The 14,359-nt window shown below is 35.2% G+C and overlaps 1 long non-coding RNA gene across 1 annotated transcript; it reads right to left on the bottom strand.

Moving 5' to 3' along the window:
* Positions 1 to 745: 745 nt before the first annotated feature.
* On the bottom strand, positions 746 to 14,354 carry LOC140595636 (uncharacterized). Its single transcript, XR_011997389.1, has 3 exons — positions 14,222 to 14,354; positions 2,235 to 2,297; positions 746 to 841 (listed from the first exon to the last, which is right to left on the bottom strand). It is a non-coding gene; the product is annotated as an uncharacterized lncRNA (long non-coding RNA).
* Between the last annotated feature and the right edge of the window lie 5 nt (positions 14,355 to 14,359).

The following is a 14,359-nucleotide window of genomic DNA, read 5'->3' on the forward strand; positions in this document are numbered from 1 at the left end:
TATTTTTTATCAACGTCTCCTAACCCATCTGTGCTTCTGCAATGAGGCTTCTATGCTAAATTGCTACGACTATCTCCATTTGCTCCATAATAATTATGTAAAACTTTTTTTCTGCCTATCCCAGTTCAATTTAAACACTGATTAAATGAGAAGTAAATTACTGTGGTGATAGTATTGATAGAATCATCATAAACTGGCACTTACCCATGGAAACAAACTGTCCACTAATGAAGTAATTGTACTCTTTATTTTGGGGTTGAGAACATTTCATGTAATCAGATGAAGTGCATACACATTCATGGGTCTCAATAAATGGCTATGTTATAAGAACAACAGGAAACTAACTTCAAGTTTTTATAGCATATAGGCTCTAGTTAGAAAATGAGTCCAGGGAAAGAGAAAATATATAATTTACCTTACCTACTTGGACAATGCTTATCCTGCCAAGTTAATATGTCTTCTAATGAAAGAGAATAGAAACAATTAATTCCCTGAAGAATAAAACATGCACATTCAAAGTAATAGAAATCCTGAGAAAGTTTCTACAAAGACCATAATAGCCTTCCACAAACCAGCATGCCACTGGTCCCTGCAGATAAACTCAACTGCTTATTAAAGATATTTTATGGTTAATCTTTATTTCCATGGTGGATTTTAAAAAAGAAGTGGGTGAATTAGCCCACTTAGACCCTTTTTTAAAAATCACAATATTAAACCAAAAAGAGACAATTAACCATACCACAGCTTTTCTGGAGATGAGTCTGGATTGGATCTGGCTGAATAGAATTCTTTGCAGCTGAAGAATACTTTACTGTGCAGTCTCATCTTTCTGGGACCTGTGCTGAGGGATGACAGATCCTTTAACTTCCCTAAAATATAACCCATGGATATCTAAGAACATGCTTTTCAAAACCTAGAACGATAACCTCTCTTGATGGATAAAGCTCATTACTAACTCAGGCAAGTACCTCAACCCATGTAATAGGAGTAAACTAGGACCAGACATAACCTGGATCCATCAGAAATAGAGGCATCACAAATATAGGCAATCAGGTGTGCATAGGCCAGGAGCAGTCAGAAAAGACAAAAATGCCTGAACTTCTTAAGAAAAAACATTCCCAGGCAGAGATGAGTCCAAACTTCAGCACATTTTAAAATATTTTTTTGTTTCTAATTATGAAGTTAATATGTTCTGATCTAAAGTAAGATCCAAACAAAATAACATTTAAAAACATCCATGACCCCATTTGTTCTTTCAGTGCTATACATAATTAAGAGGAAGGTCTCTCAACTTCAGAACTATTGACATTTTGGACCACATAATTCTTTGTTGTGGGGGACTGTCCTATGCATTGTAAGATGTTCATCAGGATCCCTGTCCTCTACTGACCAGAAGCTAGCAGCATAACCCAATGTGGCAGTCAAAAGTGTCTCTGGACATTGATAAATGTTCCCTGAGAGGCAAAGTAGCCCCCAGTTGAGACCACTCTTTTAGAGGAATTACATAAAACTCTGAAACCAGCAACTTTCACTTAATATATTTTCCTCTTTCTATGTAATTAGAAACATTTCTGCAGCATCTTTTTTAACGGCTTCAGATCAGTCTATTACATGATGCACTATAATGTATTCAACTGGTCCTTAATTTAATGTTCCAATGTTCTATAATATGATGAAGATCTCTGCACATACATATTTTGGCACATAATTATTTCCTTAGAATATATTAAGATTTTGGGGTCAAGGTTTTTTACTTTGTTTTTATAACCTCATTTTAAAACTTTGACATACTGTTCGTTGCGTCATTTTCTGTTTGAGACTGGTGTCAGCCTTTACTTGGGATATTTTCTCCCACCCTAATCCATGAGTGTAGGGATTGACTTCCTTATGTTCACTACAATATCCACACAGTGCCTTGAACAGTGCCCAACATACTACGAGCTCAATATTTACTGAATAGAAATATGGATAAATCAAAGAATAGCAGTTAAAATTTCAAACACGATGCAAATTACTAGTTTTGAAACTTACTTTGTCCAAAAAAAGCACATTTGAGATTGATCCTAAAATAAGCTATAGATGTATTTTGATTTCTGAGAAAAAAGGAAGAGTATTAAGAAGAGGCAGATTAAAAGTCTAAGACTTGAATACTTTCGAGTTTCAAGTTTGCAGCTGAAGTGAAGAAATTTTGGTGGAGGTAAGGAAGTAATGAATTATTTATTGAATACCCCTACCTCTGGATGTTCTTTAGAAGTCAATACCTGTTCAACTGTCCTTACGACTGTATAGCTTCATTCCTGGGAAGAAGAAAAAAAAAAGGCAATGTGGTTTCTTTGAATATTTTCATAAGTCAAGACTAAGAAATTTAGAAGATGCTGCTGCTTTGGCCAAGTATTTGTCTTGTAATGGAAACATTCTAAAGTGACATTGTACTATGTACTTGTCCAAATCTAATTAGTGGATCTTGAATCCCAAAGTCATTGGGGAAAATATAAATCTAGTTATAACAAGCACAAAAAATGCTTCAAGTAATAGTCCATTCTGCAGTTATGTCCACCCATAGATGGTACAATACACTTCTCAGAGTAAAAACCCCAACTCTCTTCACTCTTAGATTCTCTCCATCTATCGTTGAAGTAGGTGAGTTCTATTTTTTGTGATAGGCTACACCTTGACAAGAGGATAAATGGAAGGGCAAGAATATGGTATGTGCCTCATTTAAGATTCAAGATCCAACTCTCTTCACTCTTAGATTCTCTCCATCTATCGTTGAAGTAGGTGAGTTCTATTTTTTGTGATAGGCTACACCTTGACAAGAGGATAAATGGAAGGGCAAGAATATGGTATGTGCCTCATTTAAGATTCAAGGAGAAGTCCTAGCCAGGATGTTCATAAGTGAAAGAATTAAAGAAGATAAACTATGTAGATCCTGGCAAATGGACCATACCATCCTTCCTGCTTTATTCCAAAGCCACATCAGTTGAACAGGATATTAATCAAATTCCAATAAAAAATATTAAAATTATTGTCTTTGTACTCCATTTTCTTTTAAAACTTAAGAAACCTCCAGTTAACTATCATAGTGGAGTCACTAAGTAATTGGAAAATTATGTAACTACCGCTGAAATTACACAAACATCATGCCAAAAATATTCCTTACTTTGGAGAACAATTTAATAACAAAGAATTTGAGTGTTTAGTAAAATTCTCTTTGAAAAGGCATTATTTGAAAACCTCTTTGCATTAATTGCCTAAATTAAGAATTCCTAGATGTATTAGATGGTAGTCATCAACCTTGGGAACATTAGAATCACCTGGTAGCCTTTTTCCTTTACAGCTTTGAATTGACAAAATTGCAAGATATTTAAAATGTACAACTAGGAGATTTGATATACATTGTGAAGATTCCCTCCATTCAGTTAATTAACACATCTATCACCTCATATGTTTATCCTGTTTTGTGTATAAAAAACATTTAAGTTCTATCCTCATAGCAAATTTCAATTAAACAATAGTGTTATCAACTACAGTCACCATGTTTTATATTAGACTCTCAGAATTTATTCAACTTACAACTGAACCTGTACCCTTTGACAGACTTCTTCCTATTTCCACCTCCTCCCACCTCCAGCAAACAATTTTCTACTTTTTCTATGAGCTCAACGTTTTTGCATTTTCTTAATATTAGTAGTATTAGATTCCACATATAAGTGATATCATGCAGTATTTGTCTTTCTCTATCTGCCTATTTGACTTAGCATAATGTCCTTCAGGTCCACTGTTGTCACCAATGTCCATATTTCTTCCTTTTCGTGGTTGGATAACACACACTACATTTTCTTTATCCATTCCTCATCCAGCAATGGACACTTAGATTGCTTCTATGCCTTGGTTGTTCTAAATACTGCTGCAATGAACATGGGAGTACAGATACCTCTTCAGTGTAATTATTTCATTTCCTTTGGATATATACCCAGAAGTAGAATTACTGGATATGATAGTTCTATTTTTATTTTTTTTAGAAATCTCCGTATTGTCTTCCATAGAGGCTGTACCAATTTACACTGCTACCAACAATGTATAAGAGTTACTTTTTCTCCACATTTTTGCCAGCATTTATCTCTTGTCTTTTTTATAAGAGTCATCCCAACAGGTATGAAGTGACATCTCGTTGTATTTGTGATTTGCATTTCTATGATGAGTAATGATTTGAGAATCTCTTCATGTACCTATTGGCCACCTGTATATGTTCTATAGAGAAATGTCTATTCAAGTCCTCTACCTATTCTTTAATCAGATTTTTTCTATCAAGTTATATTAGTTCCTTATGTATTTTGGGATATTAATTTCTTATATATGATATGCAAATATTTTTTCCATTTGGTAGGTTGCCTTTTCATTTTATGGTTTCCTTTGCTATGAAGGAGCTATATAGCTTGATATAATCCTGTTTGCTTATTATTGGTATTGTTGCCCTTACTTTGGCTGTCAAATCCAAAGAATCATCACTATGTCCAGGAGCTTACCACCTATGTTTTCTTCTAGGAGTTGTAGGTTTCCATATCTCTTGTTCAAATATTTAATTCATTTTGTGTATTGTGTAAGATCGTTGTCTAGTTTCATTTTCTCGCATGTGGCTGTCAAGTTTTCCCAATATCATTTATTGAAGAGACTATCCATTCCCTATTGTATATCCTTGGCTCGTTTTGAGAAATTGACCACATATACATGTATTTATTTCTGGGCTCTCTATTCTGCTTTTATGCAATATCACACTGTTTTGATTATTGTAACTTTGGAACTTAACTTGATATCAAGGAACATAATGCCTCTAGATTTTTCTTTCTCAAGATCATTTTGACTATTCAAGGTCTTTTGTGACTCCATAAATATTTTATGACTGTTTATTCTACTTCCATGAAAAAAGCCATTGCAATATTGGCAAGGATTGCATTGAACTTGTAGATTGCTTTGGTAAATGAACATTTTAATAATATTAATTCTGCCAATCCAGTACTATGGAATATTTTCTTATTTACCTATATCTTTTCAATTTCTTCATTCCATGCCTTATAGACATCAATGTACAGGTCTTTAATCTACTTTGTTAAGTTTATTTTTAGGTACTTTAAACTTTTTGATGCAATTGTTTTCTTTCTCTGATACTTATTAGTGTATAGAAACAACCAATTTTGTATGTTGGTTTTCTATTCTGAAACTTTATTGAATTCATTTAATTATAACTTGTTTTTGGTGGAGTCTTTAGAATTTTCTGTATATACCATGCCATTGACAAATAGTAACAGTCTTAATTCTTCCTTTCTGATTTGGATGCCTTTTATTTCTTTTTCTTGCCTAATCACTCTGGCTAGGACTTATAGAAATATGTTGAATAAATATGGTGAGAGCAGACTCTGTTTTGTTCCTAATCTTAGAGAAAAAAGCTTTTAGCTTTTCAATGTTGAGTATGATGTAAGCTGGAGACTTGTTATATACCGCCTTTATTATATTGAGGTGCACTTCCTCTATACCTACTTTGCTTTTGTCATAAACAGTTGTAAAATTTTCTCAAATGCTTTTTCTGCCTCTATTGAGATGATCATACAATTTTAATCTTTCACTTTGTTAATATGGTATAGGCTATTATTGATTGATGGATATTGAGCCATCCATCTGTGCATGCTTGGGATAAATTCCACTTGATCACCATGTACAAACTGTTTAATATACTATTGAATCCAGTTTGCTAATATTTTTTAAAAGTTCATTTATGTAATCTCTACAACCTAGGTGGGGCTTGAACTCTGACCTCAAGAGCAAGAGTCACCTGCTTCTCTAAGCCAGCCAGACACCCCTCAGTTTGCTAATATTTTGTTGAGAATTTTGCATCTATGATCATCAGGATTATTGGCTTATGATTTTCTTTTCTTTCTAGTGTTCTTATCTATTTTGGTATCAGGTAATGCTGTCCTCATAAAATTTGAGCACATTCCCTATTCTTTTTTTCTTAGAGCTTGACAAAAATGAGTACTAATTCTTTAAATGTTTGGTAGAATTTAGCAGTGAAAATATCTGTTTCTGGACTTCCTTGTGTCCAAAAGTTTTTAACTACTAAATTAGTCTCCTTGTTCATTATTAGTCAGTTCAGATTTTCTGTTTCTTTATGATCAGTTTTTATGGGTCATATGTTTCTAGAAATTTATCTATATTCTTTAGGTTATCCAGTTTGTTAGCAGATATTTGTTTATAGTATCTTCTATGATGTTTCATATTCTGTAGTTTCTGTGTACTGCCACATCTTTCATTTCCGATGTTGTTTATTTGGGTCTTCACCCTTTTTTTCTTAGTCTAACTAAAGGCTTGTCAATTTAGTATATCTTTGTTTCATCTCTTCTGTTTTTCTGATCTCTATTTCATTTATTTCTTCTTTGGTCTTTGCTTCCTTCCTTATGCTAATTTTGGGTTTTGTTTGTTCTTTTTCTGGTTCCTCAGAGTATAAAGTTTGTTTTTTTGAAATCTTTCTTGTTTCATGATGCAGGCATTTACCATGCTGAACTTCCCTCTTAGAATAGCTTTATGTTGTATCCCATTAGTTTTGGTATTTACATTTTCATTTGTCTCAAGGTAATTTTTATTTCCTTTTTTATTCTTTGACACATTGTTCAGTAGTATACAGTTTAATCTCTGCGTTTGAATTTTTCCAGTTTACTTCCTGTAATTGATTTCTAGTTTCAAACCATTGTGGTCAGAAATATGTTTGAATTCAGTCTTTTAAAATGTACTAAGACTTGTGGCATAACATATATTCTGGAGAATGTTGCTTGTGTACTTGAGAAAAAATGTGTATTCCATTGCTTTTGAATGGACTGCTCTGTATATGTCTAAGTCTATCTGATCTAACATGTTAAGGCCACTGCTTCCTTACAAATGTTCTGATTTATCCATTGGTGAAAGTGGGTTATTAAAGTCCCCTAGTATCTTTGTATTACTATCTACTTCTCCCTTTAGGTCTCTTTACATTTGCTTTATATATTTAGGTGCTCCTATGTTGGATGATTAAATATTTACAAGTTATATCCCCTCATAGATTCGACCACATAATCATCATATAATGATGTTCTTCGTCTCTTAATACAGTGTTTATCTGAAAGTCTATTTTGTCTAAGTATGGCTGTCCCAGCTTTCTCTTGGTTTCCATTTGTACAGGATACCTTTTACCATCCCTTCACTTACAGAATATGCATGTCTTTACATCTGAAATTAGTCTATTGTAAGCAGGATATAGATGGTTCTTGTGTTTTTGTTTTTTATCCATTCAGCCCATCTATGTCTTTTGGAGAATTTTATCCATTTACATTCAAATTATTTATATTTAATGCCATTTTGTTCATTGTTTCTGCTTCGTTGTTCATATATTCCTTCCTTTTCTTGCTCTCCTTTGTGATTTAGTGACTTTTTTTTTTTTATTGGTTTGCTTAATTCCTTTCCCTTTGTCTTTTGTGTATCTAATGGAGATGGATTTGTGTAGCTATGATCAGTAGGCTTACAAAAAACAACTTGTAAGTCTATTTTAGATTGGTAACATAAGTTCAAACACATTCTAAAGCTTTTACTTCCCCTACCCTTTCAACCTGTTTTTAATATCACAAACTTTTATCATTTTATCTTGAGTATGCATTACCAAGTTATTGTGCTTATGGTTATTTTTATTATTTTTATCTTTTAAACATCATTTTAGCTTTATAGGTGATTATCCTCCACTACTACACCATGAAATTATTCTGAATTTTACTACGTATTTACCTTTACCAATAAGATTTACACTTTATGTTTCCCTATTAGTAATTATCACCCTTTCATTTCACCTTAATATGTCCCTTTAATATTTCTTGTAAGCCTGGTTTAATGGTGATGAACTCCTTCAGCTTTTCTTTGCCTGGAAAAATCTTCATCTTTCCTTCAATTCTGAAGGACAGTTTTGTCAGGTAAACTATTCTTGGTTGGCAGGTTTTTTTTTTTTTTTTCTTTCAGCACTTGAATATATATCATGCCACTTCCTTCTGGCCTACACAACTTCTGCTGGAAAATCTGCTCATAGTCTTGTATACAAGTTGATTTTCTGTTGTTGCTTTTAAGATTCTCTCCTTGCTTTTAGCTTTAGGGAATTTAATTATACTGTGCCTTTGTGTTGTTCTCCTTGAGTTGATCTTATTTGGACCCTCTGGACTTCCTTACCATGGAGCTCTACTGCCTTCTGTAGATTAAGGTTATTAGCCATTATTCTTCAAATATATTTTCCACACCTTTCTCTTCTTCAGGGACAATTATAATGTGAGTTTTGATCCATGTGATGCTTTCCCATAAGTCTGTTAAGCGATCTTCACTCTTCAATGTTTTTCTTTATTGTAATATAATCAACATACAATGTTAGTTTCAGATGCACAACATAATGATTCAACACTTTTAAACATTATTCAATGCTCACCAGTGATAAATGTAGTCACCATCTGTTATCATACATTATTACAATATTATTGATTATATTCCCTATACTGTAGTTTTCATCTCTGTGATTTGTTTCATAACTGGAAGTTTTGTACTTCTTAGTCATCTTTATCCATTTCACCCATCCCCCTACCTGCCTCCCCTCTGGCAACCACCAGGTTATTCTACTTAAGAGTCTGTTTCTGTTTTTGTTTGTTCAGTTATTTCATTCTTTAGATTCCGCATATAAATTAAATCATATAGTATTTCTCTGACTTATTTCCCTTAGTATAATATCCTCTAGGTTCATTCATATTGTCAATAATGGCAAGATCCCATCCTTTTTTAATGGCTAAGCAGTGGCCCATTGTGTATGTGTGTGTGTGTATACACACACACACACACACACACATACTTTTATTGATTCACTTACGGATGGACACTTGGGTTGCTTCCAAATCTTGATTAGTAAAAATAATGCTGCAATAAACATAGGAATGCATATATCTTTTTGAATTAGTGTTTTCATTTTCTTTGATATGTGCTTGGTAGTGGAATCACTAAATCATAAGGTATTTCTATTTTTAATTTTTCAAGAAACTTTCATACTGTTTTCCACAGTGGTTGCACCAATTTACATTCTCACTAATGGTGCATGAGGGTTTCTTTTTTTCCACATCCAGCACTCGTTTTTTTCTTGTCTTTTTGATACTAGCCATTCTGACGGGTAAGAAGTGATAATTCATTATGGTTTTGATTTGCATTTTCTTGATGGTTAGTGATATTGAGCATTTTTTCATGTGTCTGTTTGCCATTTTTATGTATTCTTTGGGAAAATGTCTATTCAGATCCTCTGTCAATTTTTTAAATCAGATTATTTGATTTTTTTTGGTGTTGAGTTGCATAAATTTTTCATATATTCTGGATTAACTTCCTATCAGATATTATTTGCAAATATCTCCTATTTACTGGGTTCTTTTGTTTTGTTGATAGTTTCCTTTGCAATGCAAAAACTTATTTTGATGTAGTCCCAGTAGTTTACTTCTATATTTGTTTCCCTTGCCTGAGGGGACATATCCATAAATATGTTGCTAAGGACAATATCCAAGAGATTACTCCCTATATTTTCTCTTAAGCACTTTATGGCTTCAGGATTCATATTTAGGTCTTCAATCTACCTTGAGAGGTTTTCGCTTGTTTGTTGCAGGGAGGGGTTGGTGTATGGTATAAGAAAGCAGTTCATTCTTTTATACGTAGCTATCCATTTTTCCTAATACCACTTAGTGAAAAGACGGTCTTTTCCTCATTTTATATTATTGCCTCCTTTGTCATAGACCACTTGACCATATACATGTAGGTTTATTTCTGGGTTTCTATCCAGTTTCACTAATCTACTTTTTTCGCCAGTGCCATACTGTTTTGATTACTATATCATGAAATCTAGGGTTATAATATATCCAGCTTTTCTTTCTCAAGATTGCTTTGGGTATTTGAGATCTTTTGTGGTTCCTACACATTTTAGGATTATTCTAGTTCTCTGAAAAAAGTTGGTATTTTGAAAGGGATTGCACTGAATCCATAGAGTGCTTTGGATATTTTGAACATATAACAATATTTTCAACCCATGAGCATGGTATAAACTTTTCACTTATTTGTGTCATCTTCAGTTTAACAATATCTTACATTTTGGTCTTTCACCTCCTTGATTAAATTTATTCCTAAGTATTTTATTCCTTTGGCACAATTGCAAATGTAATTGTTAACTTCCCTTTCTATTATCCATGTTTAGTGTATAGAAATTCAACAGATTTATGTATATTCTGTATCCTGCAATTTTACTTAAATATTTTATTAGCCCTAATAGTTTTTTAGTGGTGTTGTTAGGGTTTTCTATATATAGTATTATATCATCTACAAGTAGTGAAAATTGTATTTCTTTCTTACCAATTTGGATGCTGTATTATTTCTTGTCTGATTGCTTCCAGTACTACACTGAATAAAAGTGGCGAGTGGCCATCATTGTCTGGTTCTTGAAGTTTTCAGTTTCCCACCAATAAGTAAGATGTTAGCTTTCAGTTTGCTATATATGGCCTTTCTTACATTGACATATGATCCCTCTCTACACACTTTGTCAAGAGTTTTTATTGTGAATGAATGTTGAATTTTGTCAAGTCTTTTTCTGCTTCTATTAAGATAATCATATGGTTTTATCCTCCTTTATTATATCACATTGATGGTTTTGTGAACATTAAACTACTCTTGCATCCCTGTAATAACTCCTACTTGAGCATTTTTTTTTTAACATATTGTTGAATTCTGTTTGCTAAGATGTTGAGGATCTTTGCATCTATGTTCATCAGAGATATGGGCCAATTGTGTCCTTTGTTTGTAGTGTCTTTGTCTGGTTTTGGTATCAGGGTAACATTGGCCTTGCCGTATGAATTTGGAAGTTTTCCTTCCTCTTTCACTTTTTGGAATAGTTGTAAAATAGGAAGTATTAACTCTCCTTTAAATGTTTGGTAGAATTCACCTGTGAAGCCACTGGACCCAGGATCTGGGAAATTAGATTACTGATCTAATTTCATTGCTGTTAATTGGTCTGTTCAAGTTTTCTATTTCTTCCTGATTCAGTTTTGGAAGATTGTATATTCCTAAGAATTTATTCATTACTTCCAGGTTATCCAATTCGTTGGCAAAAAATTATGATAATCCTTTGTGTTTCTGGTGCTGGCTAGTTCTCCTCCCTCACAGCTGATTTTACTTGAGGCCTCTTCTTGATAAGTCTGGCTAAACATTTATCAATTTTGCTTATGTTTTCAAAGAAACAACTCCTGGTTTCATTGATCTTTTCTATTTGCTTTTATTTCATTTATTGTTGTTCTAATCTTGGTTCCTTCCTTCTACTAACTTTATAATCTGTTCTTTTTTAGTACCCTTAAGCATAAGATTAGGTTAGATTTTTCTTGCTTCTAGAGGTAGAGTTGTATCACTATAAATATCCCCCTTAGAACTACTTTTACTGTCCTAAAAATTTTGGACCATTTGTTTTCATTTTTGTCTCCATGCATTTTTTTTCTTGATTCACTCACTCATTGCTTAGTAGCACATTGTTTGCCTCCATGTATGTGTTCTTTCCAGATATTTTCCTGTAATCAACTTGTTTCATACTTTGTGATTGAAAAAAATGCTTGATAATTTCCATCTTCTGAAATTTATTGAGCTATGTTTAGTGGTCTAACATGTGGTCTCTCCTGGAGATGTTCCATGTGCATTTGAAAAGAATGTGTATTGCTTTTGGATTAATTTTACTGTATATATGTTAGGTCCATCTGGTCCAAAGTCATTCAAAGCCATTTTTCCTTGCTGCTTTTCTGACTGTAGGATCTTTAGATTAAGTGGTGTGTTAAAGCTCCCCATTACTGTATTACTCTGAAACAGAGATGAGCAGTATGCCTGATAAAGAATTCATTTAGCTCTTTCGACTTTCTTGTTCATTTGGAACTTATCTGTCTCATTTTGTCTATTTCTCTGTGTATTAGGAAGACCCACTACATCTCCTGGTCTTGAAAGTTGTTACCTTGTGTATAAGTCCTCTGGTTCCCCATAGCAAAATCCTCCCAGGTTAACAGAACCAGCATTCCAGGGAGGTCTCCTAGCTGGGCTGCATGTGCCCTAGTGTGGGTGAGCTGCATTTGAATTCAGCCTGCTGCAATGACCTATTTTGCCTGCTGTGTGTGCTTGAAGCAGGGTTTGGTCACTGGGCAGAGTCTGCTCCTTTTCTGTTAAGAGGAGCGTGTGAGATGGCTATGGGCTTATAGGTAGCTAGGTAGGGCTGCCTGTCAGACAAGGTGTCTTGCAAATAGCCTGTCTGCCACTGGGGCATGAATGGCAGGACTTATTCCCTGCACAGCCACCTAAGAGGCTCAGCTGCCAGAACAGCAGGCACATTGGTGTGTGTGGCTGATTCTCCTCCCCAGTGCAGTAGTTGGGAGTGGTGCCTGTCCCTGCTAGGATTGCTTGCAAGGTAAGACAGACAGAGCAGGAGCTATTTTAGAGGTATTCTTATGTTTGCAATACAATCCTCTGTTTTCATTTTCCTTGACCATGTTGACTTCTACATTATTAGGTAAAATAGCCACTTCTCTGTCTTGACAAGTGGTCCTATATATGAGAAGTCTATCAGGCTGGTCCCAGCTCCCTTCATAGTTGTCCAAGCTGCCTTCTTTGTTGTTAGCAGCCTCTAGTTGAAGGTGGGCCAGAATCTATCCCAATGTGTCCATCCCAAAGTGGAGGCTCTCAGTCATTACCTAGATGCAGGCTGATTAGAAGGCAGACCCTTGGGCAGGCAGACCCTCGGGCAGCCCGGGTGGCTAGCGGTTTAATGCCACCTTCAGCCCAGAGCCTGATCCTGGAGACCTGAGACTGAGTCCCACATTGGGCTCCCTGCATGGAACCTACTTCTCCCTCTGCCTGTTTCTCTGTCTCTCATGAATTAAAAAAAAAAAAAAAAAAAAAAAAAAAAAAAAAAAAATTAAAAAAGGCAGCATACCCTCAGGCAATAGGTGAAAAAGTATGCAGTTAAGCCCCTTCCAGGAAAACACTGGGAGTTGGACATTTTTGCCTGCTCCCTCTGCTCTGTGCCCACATGTATGTATAGCTGCAAGTAGCTACTCCTGTGCCCCTTAAGAACTACTTCTTTATTTGCTACTGTCCTGCGGGACTCATGAATGCAAGCCCCAATTCTATGAGAGCCAAGTGATTAACAGGTATGTCCCTTGGGCAGCAGTGCAAAAGCTGGGGCACAAATGTGTGTACAAGTTTCTTCCACAATGACGCTGGTAACTTCAAGTGGCTGTAGGGAGACAAAAGGAGAGATGTCCACTAGTTTCCTCAGTCTCCAGGGAATGCAGGTTGCCCCTAGAGGTGTGCTAAAGCCTGACCTGCAGTCAGCAGCTTTCAAGTATGCAGATGGTCCCCTTTTAGTTAAAAAACTAGGAAATACATGATTTTGCCTGCTCTCTTTGCACTGGGCCTAGAGAGGGTAGCCACACCAAGTGTTCACATGCCAGTAACCACTCCTTTGTTTGCCACATTCTTATGGGACCCAAGTCTCACTGGTATTCAGAGCTAGGTGTTCTGGGAGTCTATCCCTCAGGTGGAAGTCTTAAAAGTTGGGGAATGAGATGTGCAGTCCAAAACCCTTCACTCCATAGGGAGAAACTACGAGTTGGGTTTTTTCCTGATCACTGGTCTTGTGCTAGGTAGGGTTTAAGAGTGTGTCTCTTTCACATCCATTTCAATGTAGCTATTTTTTCACTTGGCCAATGTGTAAGTCACTTAGTTTCTGGATTTTTTTCAGCAGTAATTGCTACATATGTAATTGTACATTGTATGTCCATGGGTGGAAGTTCAAGAGGCCTATGTCAGTCAACCCTCTCATCTGGTAGCTTGTTTAAAAATACCCATGCCTGGGTCTCATCCCAGAGATTCTCATTTAATTTGCCTGAGATATGGCTCTGGCAATGTTAATTGTATGGCTGCCCCATATGATTCTAATATGTCAGAAGACTTTAAGGCCTGCTCTCTGGATGCTACTGTAGCTCATCCTCAACTATTTTGACCCAAACATTCCTGAATGCCTAATCTCTACGTCTCATTAAGCCAAAGGAAGTAAAATCACTTAGTAGGATCCACATTATTTCTGAGATTCCATTTACCAGTAGGAATGAAATGTTACCATATATGTTATGCATTTTGAGAACATGAAGATTCTTTTCGCTATCAGTTGTGAGACAACTCAGCATATTGAGCATCTTCGAAGCCACTTCTAACCTCAGATGAACGCTGAAGGTTGTCAGAATCTTTCAGTCCTGGG

The sequence above is a fragment of the Vulpes vulpes genome, chromosome 15 (genome assembly GCF_048418805.1).
Source record: "Vulpes vulpes isolate BD-2025 chromosome 15, VulVul3, whole genome shotgun sequence".
NCBI lineage: Eukaryota > Metazoa > Chordata > Mammalia > Carnivora > Canidae > Vulpes > Vulpes vulpes.